Raw genomic sequence first — 22,042 nt, 5'->3', positions numbered from 1 at the left:
TGGGTGCATTTACTTCAAAAGCAATTTTGGCAGGGTGCAGACCACCAAAAAGAGGCACCTCCTCAGTGCCTCTCTTAGCTGCGCAGGAGCGCCACAGCGTACAAATTGCACGGTGCTGCTGCGCTGCAAAAAAGGAGCTGCAAAAAGCGGCTCCTTTTTGCGGTACTGCAAAGCACCACAAAACGCCAGAGGGCGTGGTTACGTCGCAGCTGTGCAGCACTGTATGTAGGCAGCGCAGCTGCAATGTAATTGTTGCACGCGCCGTATCTATGGTGATGCACAACTGCGGCACGTGCATGATGTGCTAGGGTTGCGGGGCATGTGCACGCACTGCCCTGAGGCAACCCTAGCACGTTGTGGATGTGCCGCAAAGGGCCTATCTGGACAGGGCCATTATTAGGTTTTAAACCCATATCTACTTTTATGTCCTGACAATTTATAATCCACTTCTTTTCCAGGCATGGCTCTGTTGTGGGCACAAGAGGCTCAACTAGAAATTCACTTGGAACATCTGATCATATCTTTTCATTCACCACTTTCAGCACTACCACATACGCCTGATTATAGATGCCCATCCAATGGGCAGTCACATTACTGCCTCATTTTACCAAGCCCTAAACTGTAACGGAAGCCTATACAGGTTTAAAAAGTTCTCTACTGCCAAAATGTAAGAACAGCAATGCAAGAGAAGTACAGAACTAACATGTCTGTCCGCATCTCTTCTTATACATTAAATGAGCTTTATCACACTAGTGAGATACCACGGGAAAACTAGATTTAAACGAGAGTTAAATTAAATTCAAATGTAAACAGAACCTGCAAATTCGGGAAGTTTATCACACCGAATTGCTGGTAAAGTGAAATGATGCGAAGTTAAACTGGAGAAAAATGCCACCTTTTTATTTTTGGAATTTCCCAAAAGTAAAAAGCTGCCATTTTTCTCTGGTTTAACTTCGGTTTAACTTCATGTTAACAGTGATGTCGTGTGACAAACTTTGGGCATTTCTGGGTTTTCCCTAATTTAATTCTTCTTTAACTCCTGTTTTCCCATGGGATCTCACTAGTGTGATAAACTCCATTGTTAAATCCCATGCACCAGGATTAACCAAACAACACCTTGCATGATCAAGCTGTGGGGAATTTTTGGCCCCATAAGAATTCCAGTATATTGAGAAATTCCAGTATATTGATATAGCTTGTTAAGATCAGAGTAAGGTTTACAGATGAGCATAAGGAAAATCATATTGAATTGGACTCAAGACCTATCTGATCCACCATTCTGGTCACACAATGGCCAGTCAATTGCTTATGGGAAGCCCACCTGTAAGATTTAACTGCAACTGTACCCTTCATCTTCCACTCTCCAAAGGATTGATACATAGAGCGTTTGGGTATAATAAGCACTACCTGCATGTCCTGACCCTTTGAAAATGCTAGTTTCAACTCCTCCAGAATAGGGCCAATATAATAACAGGCAGAGGACATAACATCTGCTTTTCTGAATCACAGGTCACATTTTTATCCCTATACATTGCCTCAAAAACAAAACATGGCTGCAAAAAACGATGTAAACTTTTGCTGCCTTGGTGGGGACTTCTCTTCTGTTGCAGTTTCTCCACTAATTCCTTCACCTCTTCCATCTCCACCCCTGCCTCCTATGTTAGTGGCTAAAATTATGTGTCATTGTTTACAAATGACAAGGTGGCATTGCCACAGAATGCCAACATTGTCAGTCTAATTCTGGGTGGATTCAGGAACCTAATGTCATTCTGATAGACTGAATTGCCCTGTTCCAGTACATGATGGTTAAATTCGATTATAGAGTGCTGATGTCTGTGAAAGGTAAGAAAATGCACAGAAGGAATTAGCTTTAAAAAGCCCTTTTGTCTCAGTCACGAGCCGGCTACAGACCGGCACTTGGGACGTCCACAGGACGTCCCATTTTAAAAAGAGGGGCATCTCTTCTAGACGCCCCTGGGTCTAATACGGACTCTGTCCATACAATATGGCCCCGGCCATTCCACACGGCCGGCGCCATCTTTACGTATCGGACGCTGTGCATCCGAACGTGTCACGGCGCCTGTGACGTCGTAAATGTGCCCCTGGCGCCTCGCGACATCACAGAGGCGCCGCAGAAAGAAGCTCCATTTTGGAGCTTCTTTTTTGCTCCGTAAGGGAGCCGCGTGGTGTGGCTGCGACGGCTCCCTTACGGAGCAAACGGCGGCAGAGGCAGACCGCCTCAAAGCGGCGGTCTATAACCTGCCACAGTGTATCTTTCCAGAAATAATACCTTCCAAATCATCATCATTGTCATCATGATCATAAACATTTTATATCAAAGATTTCATACATGCTCCCCTTTACCCCCTCCTTTTGTTTTTATTTTCATTTAATGCATGGACTTCAGAAGTTTTTGTACATTAGTACTCAACCATGAGTCTTGGCTTCTGTAGAATTGTTGAAAACAATCTTGATTTTGATAATCTGATTCCACATTTTTGTTACACCAGCTTGCATCAAGATCCAATTAAACTGTAGAATGACTGTCATCAAAAATTGTTTCCTCATGGCTGAATCTTCACAGAGTTCTGAGAATGTTTAAATCCTCTTGATTTCTCCAGAACACGTGAGGAGGATGTAATGTCTGTACACATCCTCAATTACTGCAAAGTTTAAAAAAGTAATTTGCTTATTTTCCAAAGCCCAGTACTTAGGGGGGATATAGATGGGGAGAAGGATGGCAAGACGCTGCCTCTTTTTGCCCCTGACAGAGGCTGCAGCAACCAAATGGCACAGCCTCCAGGAGCCCTAAAAAGAACCCAGAGTTCTTTGCTAGGGCATGCGCATGGCACCATTGGAGCTCATGCATGCTGATTATGTCCATGAGGCATGGTGCTGTCTGAACGTTGCACCACACATACGTCATCATGTGGATGGGGAGAGCCATTATGGCGCGGCAGGGCTCAGGAGCATGAGCCCTTAAATCAGCCCCAGGACGGCGCTTTTTGCCTGTCTGTATCAAGCCTTAGTTACTATTACAATTATTATATTTTAAAAGTAGATCTTTTGTTTTTTGTTACTCAAAAGTAACTAAAAGTTTCTATTAGTTAGTTTTCAAATGTCAGAATGCTATAAACCACTGGCCTTTGACATAAAGCTCACCTAAATGACATGATCACACAAACCCAGAAACTATAAAACTAACTGAAACATAGTTACAGTTACATAACAAAATAGTGGTATTATCCTTATTAAGTTATAATGATAATGTAACTAAGGCCCTGAACAAACGGCCAAACTCCGTACGTTTTAGATGCCCGCAACCCTAGTATGTACAGAGTACGTACAAAATGGCAGCGCCTTGTTCACATGGGCGCCGCCATTTTGACATAACGGACACCTAGCATCCGCACGTTGTGGTGCCCAGATGATGTCACGAGTGCGCCAATAGCACTTGCGTGACACAAAAAGAAGCCGCTTTTTGTGGTTTCTTTTTCCGCTGCCGGGAACCCTTGCCATTTGGAGGCTGAGGCTTCCCGCCAGCAGAAATGGAGGCAGCGGCAGACCACCCCTTTTGGGCGGTCTGTATCCCACCTAAATTATGCCAGAGTAATTTAGAATTAAATTACATAATGCAACTTATTTTGCCTAGCAAAAATGAATTAATCGCAAGTCATGCATTGTTTGTAATGAGTTACTTATAAGATTTGTTCTTCTTCTGGTCCAGCTGAATAGGGCAGAGGTGAACAGATAAATTGATTTCATGGCTAGAGGAGATTCATATCAAGTTTTAATTTCTTCCATTATAAATATATAAGAGCAAGGATTATCAAATTTTGCCTGATATTGGCGTGTTACAGACCGCCTGAAAGCAGCAGTCTGCCGGCGCCGCCGGTTACTGTGTCCGGGAACCGCAGCAGCCAAACCACGCAGTTCCCGGATGTAGCAAAAAGAAGCTCGAAAATGGGGCTTCTTTCTGTGCCCCAGAAGTGGCGCCACAAGGCGCTATTCGCACACTCGCGCCGTCACTTCCGCCACATGACGTCCGGACGCTATGCGCCCGTGATGTCAAGATGGCGCACCCATGTGGACGGGCGCCACCATTTTGTATAGACCCAGTCTGTACTAGGGTTAACGCCCCTTTCTAACCCTCTAGACTCCCCTTTCTAACTCTAATACACCCCTTCCTAACCCTAACGCGTACTTTCGGCGCGTGTGTAACGCGCCATTGCTTTCAGTAAGGAAATCTGATCACAAGCATTTAGTTTCTGCCTACAGCTTCATGAAATTGATGTCCCATTGCACTTCTAAAATCAGGAGCAATTCCTTTCTCCCCTCAGCTTCAAACTACCTCTTTTTCTTTTCTGCCTATAAGTTGTTCTTGACTTATGGTGGCCCTAAAGCAAACCTATCATGGAGTTTCTTGCCAAGATTTATTCAGAGGGGGGTTGCAATTTAATTATTTATTTATTATCGTTATTTATATCCAATCTTTGGATGCAAACCAGCTTACAAATAAAAAGAACAGTATAACACTACATTTTCTCCTGCTGATTATGGGATACTCATACCTTTCCTTCCCATGGCTCCACACATTTCTCCTAATCTGATCCCTATTTGACCCCTCCCTATCTCCCAGCTCCCATTCTTTTGTTCAATCTGGAACTGTTGCTCCATTGCTCCGAAAGCAACAGTAATTCACAATCTTTTTATTTCTAGAGCATTTCATCTTCTTGCTCTCACTAAAACCTGGCTGGCAGCCCATGACACTGCTACCTCCACTGCCCTTTCTTTTGGCGGTCTTTCCTTCACCCACACAAGCTGCCCTGAGGGTCGAGGAGGAGGGGTCGGCTGAATGTCTTTGGAAAAAGTCCTGGGAGTGGGCCAATTTTATTCATTATAAATTCATCCTTTTATCCTTCTCATGTGCCTTGTCTATGGCAAAACAGAACTACTTTAAATCACTGATCTGCGCCAATGAGAGGCACCCGCAGCATTTGTTCTGTTTCAGCTCCTTGCTAAAACCTTCCTCTCCCTCCTGTCTCTTCATTATTTTCCCCTACTGACTTTGCCAACTACTTCATTACTAAGATCACTACTATCTGATCTGAGATAGTTCTTCCTGACTTGTCTTCTATCACTAATCTTCTGGCACCTTCAACTAATAAATTCTTTGTGTTTCCTCCTGTTTCTTTGGTCGAACTCTTTAAGCTGCTGAATTCTTCCAAACCTACAACCTGTTCTCTTGATCCAATTCCCTCTTGCCTTCTAATCTCTATAGCCCCTTCTTTCCTCCCCTTGATTCTCTTTATCTTTAATCTCTTTCTTTCTTCTGGCTCCTTTCCTTCTGCCTTTAAACATGCTCTTGTTTCCCCAGTTCTGGAAAAAAATCTTCTCTTGACCCTTCTTCTTTGTTCAGCTATCGTCCAATTTCTCTTCTTCCTTTTCTTTCTAAGGTTTTGGAACAGGTTGTTTATTCTCGCTGTCTTGAGTTTCTTGAAGCCAACTACATTCTAGATCCCTTTCAGTCCAGTTTTCGCCCACGGCATTCCACAGAGACAGTCCTCACAAAGATCTCTAATGATCTTTTGCGGACAAAGGTAAATGGCCTTTACTCTGTTCTTATTGTCTTCGATTTGTCTGAAGCCTTCGACACCATGGATCACTGTCTTTTAGTTGATATACTTTCTGACCTCGGGTTCTGGGACTCTGTTCTTCATTGGTTTAAATCTTATTTGTCAGATAGATCTTTTGCAGTGGTCACGGGTGGTCAGACTTCATCCTCTGTTCCCTTATCTGTTAGAGTTCCTCAGGGCTCCCCTACTGTTCTCTCTCTACACATTGTCCCTAGGGTAACTTATCAGCTCTTTTGGTTTCCTATCACCTGTAAGCCGATAACACTCAGCTGTATCTTGCCACCCCTGACCTTTCTCCGGGGCTTGAACAACAAGTTTCATCTTGCCTCACAGCTGTCTCGCAGTGGATGCGCCATTGGCATTTGAAGCTCAACCTGTCCAAGACAGAGTTTCTTATCTTTCCACCTAAGTCCACCCTTCAGTACTCCTTTTCTGTTTCTGTTGATGACATTTCTATTCAACCGGTCCAGGAAGCCTGCAGTCTTGGTTTCTCTTTTGATCTTTGTCTTTCATCCCTCACATCCAGGCCACAGCCAAAGCCTGTAGATTCTTTCTTTACAACATTGCCAAAATCCATCCATTTCACTCAACCGCCACTGCCAAGTCTCTGGTCCATTCCCTGGTGGTCTCCTGACTATATTACTGCAACCTACTTCTGGCAGGGCTTCCTCTCTTTCATCTTCGTCCTTTAATTTCCATTCAGCATTCAGCGGCATGCATCATGACAGTCACAGACCACTTTGGCCATGTTTCTTCTTTATTATCATCCCTTCACTGGCTCCCCTTTCCCTCCCATATCTAGTATAAGTTTCTGTTGTTGACTATTAAAGCCCTGCATGGGCTAGCCCCTCTTTATTTATCTGATCTTCTTTCTCCTTACATTCCCACTCGTACCCTCCATTCAAGTAGCCAATGTTTGCTGTACCAGCCTAGGATCTCCACTGCCCCGTCACGGATTCGTCCCTTTTTACTTGCTGCCCCTCATTCCTGGAGCCTTCTTCTCCCACGAACATGGGTCATCACTTCTTTGACCACTTTTAAATCTGAGTTGAAGACCACCCTGTTCAGAGAAGCGTTCCCAGGCACTGTGTGAATATTTATTTGATATTTGATTAGACAGTGAATGTTGATGTTTTAATTGTTGCCTGCTTTTTAAACTAATTATATTTTATATTATTACCTATTGTTTATATGTATTTTGTAGATTGTACACCATTGGCAGGTTTTATATTTTTATTGATTTGATTATTTGTATGTAAAGTGCTGTGTGCATTTACAGTGCTATAGAAATAAACTATAGTAATAAATAAGAAGAAGAACCACCTTTCCTGCTTAGCCATTGGGAGTCCAATTGTGTGTGTGTGTGTGTGTGTGTGTGTGTGTGTGTGTGTTAGCAAAAGGAAAACAGTGAAGACACCAGGGGCATTCCAGAAAGTGGAAGCAGCCACTGAGAAGGTAATTTACGTTTCCTAAGGCTTCAGCCCTGGTCAAGGAAACAAAAATATTTAAATGTCAAAAAATCAAAGCCCAGCCTGTTAGGGTCTAGCTTTAAATTAGCAGAAGAGCAGAAATGAGCCTATGTCTCACTATTTTTCCTAAGAACTGAGACTGACTCAAAAAACAAACAAACATGTAGCTTGTAGTTTAAAACAAAAGTTTACTAATGGCTTTAATCTATATTTACATAAAGGCTATATCCTACTCTAGCTAGTGAATAGTTCAGATAACCACATTTCCAAAGGAAGCTGAGAAAGGAAGAATGGAAAACATGCAGTTCAGTTGAAAATCTTTGAGAGAGAATGTCTGTTAGTCCCAAAGAGGGAGTGACCTAAATCACATGAATGAATGAAAGAGAGATAGGGGTTTGCATGCAGGAAATCCCTATCTATCCAAGGAGGAGGATGGAGAATACAAAATTCAAGTGAGCCTGTGAAGGTGATGGTACCAGGAGAAAGTCTTCCTCCGAAGATATTCTGGCAGGTCTGTATGGGAAGATATGTTTTTTTCCTGATAATCTCTCTTCTATTAGGACATTATTTTCCTTGCAGGAAAAGCATACAGTTTCTAGGATCATGCTTATGTATTTAACCCCTCAAAACTAATTCCAACTTTGATTTTTTATTGAGAACACAACTACATGCTAGCAATGTGCTCTGCAGGTAGAAAGTCTCAAGTTCAGTTCTCAGCAGCAGATTATTGGATGGATCTCTGCTTGAGGTCTTAAAGACATGCCAAACTGTTAGACAGGGATGAGACTCTTTACCAGTTTTCTTCTTGAATGACGCAATAAGCAATATGAGTAGTTTTCTTCCTACTTCAAGGAAATCTTCAAATGCTGCACAGTTTTCAAAGACTATTTTCAATTTGTGGTTTATTCTCTGAAAAATGTGCACACGGTATTTTTGTAGAGAACACGGCATTTTCTAGGCAACAAGCAGAATTTCCTTTGGGAAAAAATATGCAATTTGTTTTGTGTAGAACCACAAAGAATTCTTCCCACTGGGTTTCCTGACACTCAGGAAAAAACAGTCTTACCATCTCTTTTCTACGGGAAGATAATATTGAATTATAGATATATAATCTTACCTGGAATATTAATAATCTTACCAGTGAAAAGGGGGGATACTACCAGGCCCAATGGCATCCAAGAAACTTCACAGTGTGCCAGTGGTGGGAGGGTAGGTTGAACACCTTCATGAAAGAGGAAAGGCAAGAGGCAGCATGACCTTAAATGGCCTCTGAACCCACCTCCTGGCCTTGTTAACACAGTAGTACAAACTTAAACTTCGGCCTCTCCTGGCAAAGGTAACCAGCAAAATGTGCCTCCTGGATTTGTTTTTGAACCCATTTATCTATGTTTTTGCTAGCTCCATAGAACTCTCTTCTAGAACTACATTTCAAATGAGTTGGGGGCTGGACAGATAGGCGGCATCCAGCTGCTCTTTTAATGGCAACTGCATGCTGTGGCACTGATCCAGCCTTTAGGGAGCACAAAAAGGAGCCAGAAAAACCAAATCCTTTTTGCGTCCTCTAAAGGGCATCATAGCCATGACGGTGCAGCTTTATGATGCCATTTTGATGTTGCATCATCTAGATGCAGCGCCAGGGCTGCACCATGATGCCACGTGCTGTCTAGAAGGGTGAGCAGCATCATGATGTGATGGGGCGGAGTCAAGGCATCCAGCATGTGGACGATGCTCTGCCGACAGGCTGGCACAAAGTGCCAGTCTGTAGAGCCCCTTGGTTTTCTTCGTATCTTTCTACAATGTCTAGCTGTCATAACCAAATGTAGAAACTAGAAATATTATGGCATGGACAATTCTGACTTTGGTATTCAGTTATATAGCTGGAATATTAAACTGAGATATCACAAGTATTAACACACATGTGCATGCACGCACGCACACACACACACAGTTCTGATTAATGAGAAATTGCAACATACAAACTTTGTCCAAGAGACTCAGTTTTCTAAGGACAGAAGAATGGGATGTTGTTAGGGTTTCTTCAGTTGTTGTTTTTTAAAAAAAAAAAAACTTGGCTGCCTCCTTCATCTCTTCATTATAATCCAGGCCTCTTGTCCATTTATTATATTTCAATGTTCTACAATGCTTTTACAAGCACAGTATGAGGAAGGAAGATTAGATAAAAGCACACGCAGATCACAGCTCCTCTTGTTACCATGTTTTAGTGCTAAAAATGCTTGGGTTTTTTTTTTTTCTCCTTTGGGAAAGGGTTTTGAGTGCTTTTCACACACAGTATGTTAACCTCTCTCAGGCCACCTTCGCTTCCTCTCCTGTCTCAAAAAGTTGCAAAAAGTTTTAACAACAATCGCAAACTAGCTGGAACTATGAGGTTGATTTCTCTATCTCTTTATTTTAATACCAAGGCAGTACTTTAAAGCTCAATAAATGTACATAGGGATAGCTATTATTATTTATTATTATTAACCTTTATTTATGAAGCGCTGTAAATTTACACAGCGCTGTACATAAAATCTTTTTAATTAGACGGTTCCCTGAATTAAAAGAAGAGAGGAAGGAAGTCAAGTCTCAATGGTTATTATAATTACCTTGTGGCAAAGTAAAACAAGGGCCATACTTTCTAACCTGTGACAGATACTGGATGTTTACAGCAGAGATAAAGCAGATTCCCCTTGTTTCCCATCTTTTGGTTATGCATTCAAAATGAGGTGAGAACCTCAAGCTGCTTAGTAGCTTGGTATTAAGTATTGAGCTCCTAGGCTCTACTTCATGCATTGTAGAGGATGTCATATATGCTCCTGCAATATCTCTTGTATTGTATCTGGAAACATGATGTGCCAGTATGCTGGAAAAGGTGAACAAGAGGTGTGCATTCTAGGCACACGACAGTACTGCTCTCAACTCTCTTACCAGTAAAGAAGAGAAGGTTAGAAGGTGTCTCCATTGATGCTGAACATCTTGTCTAAGCATTAGATTCAAGAGATGACAAAAAAAGTTATCCTTGTTATTCATTTAAAAGATGGGTAAAGGGTACCTGCCACTTGAACTATTCTTTTATAATTATTCTGTGCAGAAATCAGGTAAAAATATTTCTGTCTCCTCCATAGAAAACATTTTATGCACAGGAAATCAAACAGTGCCCTTCTGCACAGAAAAACCCTGCTTTCTACACAAATAACATGTCTTCTGTGCAAAAAAGTGGGGAAATTTATTGTACATGTATATACAGAAAAGTTGTGTATATGTCTACACAGAGTAATTCTGTACTGCACCTTGTAGTATGAGAATACAGGCAGAATGCTGAATATAAATATTATTAATAATAATATAAATATTCATTTTCTCTTTCAGTGGGGTGGGGGACTATGGAGATTATTCATCTTTGCACATAAAGAAGAAATAAGTGAAGACTAACATGCTACCTAATGTTTAATCTTGACTTCTCCCAGGCTTTGTAACTCCCTCCCCAGAGAGACCAGGATGGCACCATCCTTGCTCTCCTTCTGGCTGTAAGTTAAAGGATTTTTGTGTCTCCAAACCGTTACAGACAGTTGAGATTGGGCTCTTAATGCTTTGTGGTGCTCGATTTGAAGGTTTTAAGATTTTGTATATAGCTTTGTTTTTATTCTTTTAATGAGCAATGTGGTTTAATAGTTTAATTCTATTTTAATGCCCCTGGACTGTTTGTTTTCATTTGTAAGATGCTTTGTAGTGTAATTTTGAGAAAAAAGTGGGATATAAATAAACATCATCATCATCATCATCATCATCATCATCATCCATCTTGGCTCAATGAGATGCAGGGCCAGTGAGGATATACACTCTTTCTTGGACACTTTTTGGGATGACAGAGTCATGATCAAGAGGAAGGATCAAACCAAAGCAGCTTGAATGGAGTAGATGGAGTCTCCCATGTAAAGGACGCTGACCATCCCCGATGTAGGACATGGCAGTTCAACACTATTCATGGCAAATGATTGTGTTAGCCAGCATTTATAAAGCAAATATGATAAACATGACTGGCAAACTGGTAACATCACAGGGCAGTTGTTTCATGGGCATGAAGCTGCAATTTCTTTAAAAAAACAACAAATTTGCTAGGGAATATTCACAGTGTACAATAGTGGTCACTGACAACTCATGTATGTGATGACAATCCAAAGAGGGATGCTTGAAAAAATAAGCATGAACTCTGACAGTACTCCAAAGTGACATCAGATGTTCAGCTTCAATAAAAGTATAATGGAAAGTTCATAATAGACAATTCTAGATTGCTATGGAAAATTATGTTCAAACCCATTCAAAATATGGGTTTGATTTTGATTAAAAAACAAACAAACTCAAAGACTGAACCCATGAAAAAGATAAAGAGATAAAGAAAAGATAAAAAAGATAATACTGTGGATAAAAGAGGGTGATAACAACCACTGAATATGAAACAGAGTTGGAAATAACAACTTACATATAAAGAATTCCTTGTAATAACCCCTTCCCCAAATAATGACAGGATAGCTACATTATAACTAAAATACACTGCAGAAGTAATCCAGTTTGAGACTACGCTGGCTCAATGCATTGGAATCTAGGGAACTGTAGTTTTGTGAGACATTTGGCATTTTCTATCAAAGAGATCTGATGCCACAGTAAACTACAGTTCCCAGAACTCCCTAGCATTGAGGCAGGGCAGTTAAAACAGTGTCAAACTGGATTATTTCTGCAGTGTGCTTTGGTCCTTAGTTGGTGTTATAGATACAGGAGTGTGGCCTCATTAAATAATGAAGGAAGAATATTACAAGTCTTGTTTAGGCTCTGTTGCTGATGCTGTGTTGTGGATATTGAGATGACAGTGAGAGAGACAATAGGAAAGTGTGGTTTATATTATGGTCCCATGGCTAGTAGCATTAAGAAGTAGGTGGTTGTTGTTTTTAACTATCTAAAATGTTACCTTTGGTAAAAACTAAAATAAGTTGTTAATTGCTGTCAGGTCAACTTTGATGTATGGCTACCCTGTGAATGAAAGACCTCAAGTCACCCTGTTATCAACAGACCTGCTCAAGTCTTGCAAACTTAAGACTGTGACTTCCCTGACTGACTCTGTCCTCCTGTAGTATGGTCTTCCTCTTTTCCTACTGTCTTCTCCCTTGCCAGGCATCTCCCTTTTTGAGGTTTGAGATGAGTATGAGCAAACTTCAAATACTAATTATATAATCAACAATAAAAAACATCCTCTTAATCTCCCCAAACCTCCTACCCTCCCACATTCACTTATAAATCATAACAATAAAACCATACAATAAACAACAACATTAATGAAAACAATTAAAACAGGAGTGACATGAGGGGGGGCTGGCTTGGATGGACAAATGGTCAGCTGGGAAGGCCTGCCAAAAGAGATCCGTCATTATGGCCTTTTTAAAGAAGTTGAGAGATATAATAAGGTGAATCTCCTTATTGCAATAGCAAGTACATTTCTATACTGCTTATCAGCGCACTTAAGCACTCCCTAAGCAGTTTACAAAGTGTAAGTTAATTGCCCACAACAATCTGGGTATTCATTTTAGCGACCTCAGAAGGATGAAAGCCTGAGTCGAGCTTGAGCCCCTGGGCTGGTACTGAACATGCAACCTTATGGTTTGTGAGTAAGTGGCTGCAGTACAGGCATTTAACCACTGCACCACCAAATATTGTAATTAACTATTGTAGTACTTAGAATACCATGGACAGCCAAGAAAACAAACAAATGGGTTATTGAACAGATCAGACCAGGGCTCTCCTTGGAAGCTAAGATGATCAGGTTGAGACTAGCGTACTTTGACTACATAATGAGAAGGCACAAATCACTAAAAAACAACAACAAAATAACGCTAGGAAAGGTAGAGCGTAGAAGAAAGAGGAAGACCACAAACCAGATGGATAGACTTAATTAGGGGGATTATGGGCAGGGGCTTGCAGGATCTGGGCAAAGCAGTGGAAGATAGGGATTCTTGGAGATGTCTCATCCACAAGGTCACCATGAGTTGGAACCAACTCGAGGGCAGCTAACAACAACAACAGGTCATTGGAAATATAACTGCAGCCAAATACTTTGCAAAAATATCTTTCCATATAAGTGGAACCAATATAAGTGTTGAACTTATACAGTAGGCCAAGTGTGAAATATATACAGTGTGCCCGTGTCATACATGATTTTCAGCTTACTCTGAAAGCCGCACTGGGAAAAGGGGTCGAGCACCCCATAAGGAGTAATGGCGCACACGCCCATGGTACACGCATGCCACCACGCCACTGTGTGCACAAGCCCCATTCATTTAAATGGGGTTCCAGAATAAGTGGAATTCCTTTTACACGAGGAGGGTGGGGGTGGCCAGAACGGATCCCCCGCATAAAGGAAGGGCGGACTGTATTTTAAAAAGCATAGTGGTATTCATGTCACCTTAGTTTATAATCACCACCATTGTCATTGGACCAAGTTTCCACATAAGGCACTGCCATTGTTCCTTTATTGATACCAAAAAATTCACTTCTTATTCACACACGGGTTTTTTGCCTTCCCTGGGGGACCTTTAGTTGTGCCGCCTTTGTTATTCCTTGTTTTCACTTTGGGCTTAATAGATCTGTTAATTCCTATTCTTATGCTTGCTGTAGTTTTTACCTTTATCTATGATGATCATCTCGGGGCTGTTTTGCTGATGTTAACAGTGCTAGTACATCCCTTCCCATTGCACCTATGACTTGATTAATCATGGCTGCTGCTTTGTCAGAACTGGTGGATATGGAAGGGAAGAGGGGACATCAGGTATGCCCTAAACTGGGGGAGAAATTGACAGATGCGGTTTCCTGTATTCTGAGTAGGTGAAGGTAACTTTGCTTCTGCCTGACCTTTGGGGGGCATGGCATACTGATTGGCTGATAACAAAGCCGTATGCAGACGATCACCAGATGGAGCATCTGGCTGTCGTGCTTGCATTTTCTGGTACACTGATCTTTGGGCTCCATGTCCCAACAAACACAATTGGTATATACTTTGTCCCACTTTTTTATGGCTTATGAATGGAACTGATTTGATGCTCATCTTTGTATTAAAGTTGTGGCTAAATTATTAACCAACAGCATGGTGTCTGGCTCTTGCCTTGGTGAAAAATCCACTTCGCTTCACTGGATATTGTATATTTTTGGTTCATACCCTTGAGAAGGTTGGAGCTGCAAGACTCTATGCATTGTTTTAGTACAATTGAACCTGAGAGGAGGAAAGTGTGATGCAAGCAATTAGGCTTTCCTGGTCATGAAGCTGGTTTCTTTAGCTATTGTTTATAGTCAAACAGGAAGCCTCTTGGCATTAGTCCTCAAGAAGGCCGTCAGGTAATTGTGTCAGCTTTATCACTTCCTGAACGAATGTTGGTAGGATGTGCATGTAGAAACAATAACATTTTCAGCACGAAGCTCCCTTTAGAAGCAGAAGACTAATGAGGGTTTAACATTTTGACTGCTGCCTCAATATAATGAGTTGGCTGGAAATCAGCCAGAAGAAGCACTAATGGCCAACAAAGTGGATTGACTCAAGAACCTGTTTGCTTAGTAGTTTTCTCATATATATGCCAGCCAGTATTTCCAACATGCAATCTAATTTTCCAGCCACTGAACATTTTGACACAGAGAACAAAGACTGACTAATGCTTTAATAAATAAATACATGTTTACAAATATCGCAGAGATCTGAGGCTAGATTTAAGCAGTCTCCCCCACACTGAGCAAACAATAGCCCCATATCTAATCTCATTTACATACTGAGGCATTCTTTTTGCATCCTGGAGTTAGAAAGTTAGTGAGGCACTAGAGTTTTCTGGATGAAATTTCTAAATACCCCTTCCTAAACTGTAAATCCCAGGATGCCATAAGATGGTGCCATGGCAGTTAAGGGAGTATCATAGCGTTGTAACTGTTTAGTGTGAAAGGACCCCAAGGGTGTATCCCAACTATAGCTATAACTCCCTGAGGCCACTTTTAACTGGCATGATTCCATCCTATGAAATACTGAAATTGTCATTCAGGGAGGTGGTTAGAATTCTCTATTGAAGATCTTATGTTGTAGTTTGAAGGATACCAAACTCTCTAGCAGAGAATTTTAAGTACCGCCCTGAACTACAAACTCCATAATTCTGTAGTGCAGGACTATGGAAATCAGAATGGTTTCTAGCAGTTATAATTGTGTAGGGTAGAGATGTCCTGTTGTTTTTGTTAGTTTTATTTTAAAAAGGCAAGCTGAAGAAATGAATCATGTTGTATGAATTTGGCCTGAATGTGATTGTAAACAGGAATCTGTCCCTTGGCTATTCTCTGCATGTTTTACAAAGGACCTAGCCTTTTTGCTCATCAGTTCTTTCATGAAACCAACTTATCAAAACCCATTCTCCACTGGGAAACCTGTCCTATTCTGTCACACGGTTACACTATTCCCTTTAGAGGAAAAGATGGAATGCTAGCTATAATTTGAATCCATTACTTTATGTTTGCCCATGGAACCTCAGGCACATGTAATCTTATCCTTATCCACATGAACATGAATGCTATCAAAATAAACCTGTCAAACAGCCTCCTTTTGTCTCCCACCCCACTCCACTACCATTCCCTGCCATCACTCCAATTGTAATAGTAGACTGGTTCTGATTGGAGTGGGAGGGAGACAGGAAGAGGGAGCAGCCCTCAATTAAGCAGAACAAGATTGAGATGGAATTTTATATTTAGCTGGTATTTTAAGTTCAATGTTGTTATTGAATCCTGCATTCAATTACGCTTCAGCTGTGCTGTTAATGATCTCCTATATAAATATACTGTATCATACCATGGACCAAGTGTAAGGTGGTTGTCAAGAGGTCATACTGTTTATAAAAACAGATAAGACACCACTTTGGCTCAAGATTCTTAGCATGTTTGACTTAAGAAACACAGTTTGATTTTAACCCTTTTAGATCAATATACATTGCACCACTCTTTAGACTAAAAAGCAGCAATTGTACAGTTAGCTGTAACATGCACAGCTATATAAGTTATGATGCTGTTTATCCTGGAATATTTCCTTTGCTTTGTCTCCAAATGTTGATTGACTCTCTAAATGAATTCAACAAGGTAATAGGCTGAGGTCCTGCATCATGATGGAATATAAAGTCCGTTGCTGTCTCCCCTCAAACAGGACTCATCTGTCTCTTACAATACCCCAATCACCAGGTAATGGTCAATAGAGAGCAAGGAGATCATGTTTTATTGTGTCCCTGTAGCCAGTTGCACAACAGCAAAGACCCCTCAAAGATTCTGCAGAAGTCCCGATGGATGATGTCACTGTTATGCATCCAACTACAGGGATATCTTGAGACGTTCAGCTGCAGCCCCTGCTCCCCACTGAACACTAAATGTCCATATTAAGAAGACAGATGCATGAGACAGGTGAGTTTTGAGGAGGTTGTGTGTGACGAAGTCATTGTGTGATGGAAGTGTTGAAGTCATCCCTCTTTGTTGTTGTTGTTGTGTGCCTTGAAGACATTTCCAGCTCACATTGACCCTAAGGTTAACCTGTCATGGGATTTTCTTAGAAAGATTTGTTCAGAGGAGGTTTGTCATTGCCTCCCCATGAGGTTGAGAGCATGTGATCTGCCCAAAGTCATTCAATGGGTTTTACTGCCGAGCAGGGAATGAACCCTGTTCTCCAGAGTCATAGTCCTATGCTCAAAATACTATGCTACACTATCCCTCTTAATAATAAAAAAATACATATAATAATATTATGTATTATTTTGGAGCATGCCATGAACAGGACATCTGTCCTGTTTCAGCATGGCCCTGTTCAGCCCAAACACCTCTATTTCAAGAAATAAGCAAAGAAGAACCCAAATATGTCCATGAACATACAGAGAGGATCCAAATGGGTAGAATGGCTAAAACAGTTTGGTGTATAAGCAATAAGAACACTCCAAGCACAGTCAAATACCATTCAAGAAGTAACCAAAGATAAGAGTAAAAGCAAGCTAAATTTGAAGAAACTAGAGATCAGGGGATAATATGATGGACCCTATTGTGTGAAGTTAAAAGAGTGGCTTACTTTTCCCGAATTCAGTGCTAATTTGGAAGGCAGCTGGTTCCTACCACACATAAATTGCTGTAGCCTGGGTCATCTAAACTGCTATGGCAGTCACTTTTAGAAGTCGGAAGCTTCCAACTTCTAAAAATGGCAATGGAAATGGCTTAGGCTACCCAGGCTGCATCCAGGATGGACCTGGGCAGTGATTCTGTGGCAATGTATGTATGATAGGAACTGGCTGCTTCCCAAATTAACACTGAATTTGGGAAAGGTAAGCCGCTCTTTTAACCCCATGCAATAGGGTTCGATGTCAGAGTTAATGAAGCTTTTGTTCCACAACACAGTCATGGTCAGTAATTCATTACAGATGGCCCCATTATTTCAGTATTTTCCTTTCAGTGCAGACCACACCATTATCGGTATTTTATTGCTGTCACTGTAGTCTTCAACATTACAAAGAATGAGTTTTTCAGTCTTCAGCTGCTTCTCTTCAATGTTGGCATGTGATGATAGAGGCTCTGCATTTAGGGCAAGGTTGCCAGCCCTCTTTGGCTCTGACTGAAGACTCTTACTTCGTCTCCCCTCTTTCTCTTCCTCATCTAAGGAAGGCTCCATCAGATAGGAAATGACAATATGAGCAATAATTTCGTGTATCATGGTGCTGCATGGCTATACTATAATGAAATGAGAAGGCATGAACATCTTCTTCCATTCTCTCAATGATTATGCCAGTCTTGTGTCAATTTTATTGCATTCTGTCAGCATTCGTCAAATGGGATACCAATGGAAGAATTTCCAACTCCATATTTCCCTTTAACCAAAAACTTGTGTAAACCTTTGGATATGGAGATTCTACCAGAGAAATATTTATTTTAGTGAACTTTTTGGAGGGGAGGAATTGCTTGTGTTTTGCCTATCAGAATTCCTTGTTTCCTTCAGTTTCAGGGAAACCCCACATTCACTTCAATTTTTTTTTACTGACAATTGATCAATAGCTTTAGGCCAGACCACAGAAAATTTACAAGTACCGTATTTTCCGGCGTATAATACAATTTTCCAACTTTTAAGATGAAAATATAGACTTTAGCATATACTCACTGTATAAGGCTATCCTCCTCCTGAGTAGCACGGCAGCTGGCCGTGCACACGCGCGACAGCTTCAAGGGGTCTCCGGAGGCCTCTTAGAAGCCGGCACGCACGTGCACAGCCGGCTGCCAGCTTCCCAGGCCTCCAGAGGCCTGAGAAGCTGGCGGCCCCAGAACGCGCACGCCGGATTCTAAGGGGCCTCCGAAGGCCCCTTAGAAGCCGGCGCGGGGCTGCCGGCTTCCCGGGCCTCCAGAGGCCTGAGAAGCCGGCGGCCCCAGAGCGCGCACGCCGGCTTCCCGGGCCTCCGGAGGCCTAAGAAGCCAGCAGCCCCAGAGTGCATGCGCCGGCTTCTAAGGGGTCTCCAAAGGCGCCTTAGAAAATGGCGTGAGGCTGCCTGCTTCCCAGGCCTCCGGAGGCTTGAGAAGGCAGTGGCCCCGAGAGTGCATGCGCCTGGCCGCAGGTCTGCCGTGCTCAACCTGGCGTACAAGACGTCCCCTGACTTTTGACCCAATTTGTCCATGAACAGTATCTTACTTGGTGTAAGTTTAAAATTCCTCATCCCTATCTTAGTCCAATTTTATTGGGTCAAAATGTCATCTTGTACGCCGGAAAATACGGTATTTGTTTTAAACTGTATATTCTGTTAAGCTGTTCAAATTGATTTAGGGTGAGATGCACATATACAGTCAGCCCTTCTTATACACAGATTTTTTAATACATGGATTCAAGCATCCATAGTTTGAAAATGTTCACAAAAAGTATAAATTTCAAATATCAAACCTTGATTTTCCATTTTTTATAAGGGGCACCATTTTGCTATGTCATTTTATTTAATGGGAGTCGAGCATCCATGGATTTTATTATCCACGGGGGATCTTGTAACCAAACCCCAGAGTATAACGAGGCTCCACTTTATATTTAAAAGATAAAAATAAATACTATGAGCACTAGGACCCTTTCAAGGGGAGATTTTTCTATAAGTGTTTGATATGCAGAACTGTGAAAAACCAGATGGTACTTAAGGCCAATGGTCATATGAGATGTAGTCAAATGAAAAAGTAACAAAATATTGATTACATGCAATGTCTGTTTGCAACAACAACAAATGATCCACTCCATATTTAAACAGTGATAACCACTGGGTAAACCTGGACAAGTCACACTCTCTCAGCCTAAGAGGATGGCAATGACAAGACTCCTCTGAAGAAACATGCCAAAAAAACCCCTCTGATAAGTTCACCTTAAGAGTGCATATGTAAAAAATATCCTTATTATTAAGGATAATGTTTGGGTCCAGTGATGAAGCTGCGCATTAAGGGAAAGTGCAGTCTCACAAGTGATCTCTTTCTTCCATCTGGTCTACCAAGTCCTTCGCCACAATCAAACAGTATCTTACTTGGTGTAAGTTTAAAATTCCTCATCCCTATCTTAGTCCATCAATTACTTCTGGAAATCAGTCAGAGAAGGCAGTACTACATCTGGAAAGGATAAACAGAGTTGAGTGTCGTCAGCATACTAATGGCATTTAATTCTATATCTCCAGGAAACCTTTCCCTAGGTGACTTCAGGTAGTGGTAAAAAGCAAAGTGTTCAATTTCCGTGCAGAGAGACAGTAATCCCACAACAGCATTTTCTGGAATTTGCATCCTAGGGAAGGCATGTCACAAAATGGTTTCACCAATTCCTAAACCAGAAAGTTAAGGTCACTAAAGGCCATAGAATGGTTCTGGATTTTTAAAAAATGGAAGAAAGGATTTACAGAACAGGTTTCTTTTACAGAAAAAGCTCGGGGGGGGGGGGGGATCAGTTAAAAGAAACGGCAAAGGGAAAATGGTTTGGAAAAAATGGATATTATTATTATTATTATTATTATTATTATTATTTATCATAAATATACATATCTCACCTTTCTCCCAGTACAGGGACTCAAGGCAGCTAACAAATCTAAAACAATCCAAGTTAAAACAGTATAAAACATTAAAAACACACACACACACACACACACACACAAACAATTAAACAATTCAAACAATTAAACACATTACATTATTAAAATATAAAACACTTTAAAACAAAAATCCATGCAAAGGCCTGGTGGTATAAAAACGGACAGCAGGGATAGAGCCATCCTGGCCTCTCTAGGAAGGGAGATCCAAAGCTTGGGAGCAGCCACTGAGAAAAAAGCCTTCTCTCTTGTTCCCACCAAACACAACTGAGAGGGTGGTGGGGCAGAGAGAAGGGCCTCTCCCAATGATCTCAAGACTCTGGGGAGCTTGTAAAGGGAGATATGGTCCTTCAAATAGCCTGGACCCAAGCCGTATAGGGCTTTATAGGTCAAAAACAGCACTTTACATTGTGCCCAGAAACGGACAAGCAGCCAATAGAGCTGTTGCAAGAAGGGAGTTGCATGCTCCCTGTAGCCAGCTCCAGTTAACAGCCTGGCTGCAGCTCTTTAGAATGTTTCTGAGCACTTTTCAAAGGCAGCCCAACATAGAGCACATTATAGTAATCCAAACGGCATGTAACCAAAGCATGTACCACTGTGGCCAGGTCTGACTTCTCCAGGAATGGCGCAGTTGGAACACAAGTTTTAGCTGTGCAAAGGCACTCCTGGTCACCATTGACATCTGAGCTTCCAGGCTCAGTGCTGAATCAAGAAATATCCCCAGACTATGAACCTGAGTTTTCAGGGGGAGTGTAACCCCATCTAAGACAGGCTGAATCCCTATTCCTGGTTCTGTCTTTCAACTGATCAGGAGCATCTCTGTCTTGTCTAGATTAAGCTTCAATTTCTTTGCCCTCATCCAGTCCATTACAGGAGCAAGACACCAGTTTAGGACAGAAATTGCTTCCTTGGAGTTAGGTGGAAAGGAGTGACAGAGCTGGATATCATCAGCAAACACATGACACCTTACTCCAAACAACATAGAGAATATAAACATTAAGAGACTGAACCAGGTTATATTTTCCTTGTCCCTGTACCACTGAAGATTTCTGTAAGGCACTTGATTTCTGTAACATGCTCTACATGGGGCTACCCTTGTGGCAAGTTTGGAAGCTCCAATTGGTCCAAAATATGGTAGCCAGACTGGTCACTGGCACACCTAGGTCTGACCACATAACACCTGTTTTAAAATCTTTTCCCTGGCTGCCGATCAGCATCTGGGCACAGTACAAGGTAGTTATCATCTTTAAAGCCCTACATGGCTTGGGCCCAGGTTACTTGTGGGAACACCTTTCCCTACATAGTCTGCCCCGCATTCTCAGAACATCTGAGAAGAATTTATTAGAACTGCAAATAACCAGACTGGTAATGACTTCCCAAAGAACTTTTCCTTCTGCTATGGAATGACCTGCCAGAAGAGATCCGTCTTATTACCACCTTAGACGCTTTTAAGAAGGCAGTCAAGATGGATCTCTTCCAGTGGGCATATCCATCTGACCTGGTATAGGACAACAATTTACTCTTGTGCTCCACCCCTCTGATTATGATTATGAATTATTGAAAAATTATGATAAGGTTTAGCCTTTTATTTGAATTATTGTTGTTGGTTGTATTTTGTTGATTTTACTATTGTGTGTATTTTATAAAGTTGTAATCCCGCCTCGATCTGCAGGGAGAGGCAAGAACTATAAGTAAATTATCATCATCATCATCATCATATAGAACAACAGAGACAGGTCCTCCCCCCACCCAGTATTGCATCTAAAGCTATATCAAATCAGATCTAGATAATCTGTTCACTGCATATGGAGCTGCCCAGGCA

The sequence above is a fragment of the Sceloporus undulatus genome, chromosome 1, assembly GCF_019175285.1.
Source record: "Sceloporus undulatus isolate JIND9_A2432 ecotype Alabama chromosome 1, SceUnd_v1.1, whole genome shotgun sequence".
Taxonomy (NCBI): Eukaryota; Metazoa; Chordata; class Lepidosauria; order Squamata; family Phrynosomatidae; genus Sceloporus; species Sceloporus undulatus.
This window is presented reverse-complemented; position numbering follows the sequence as displayed.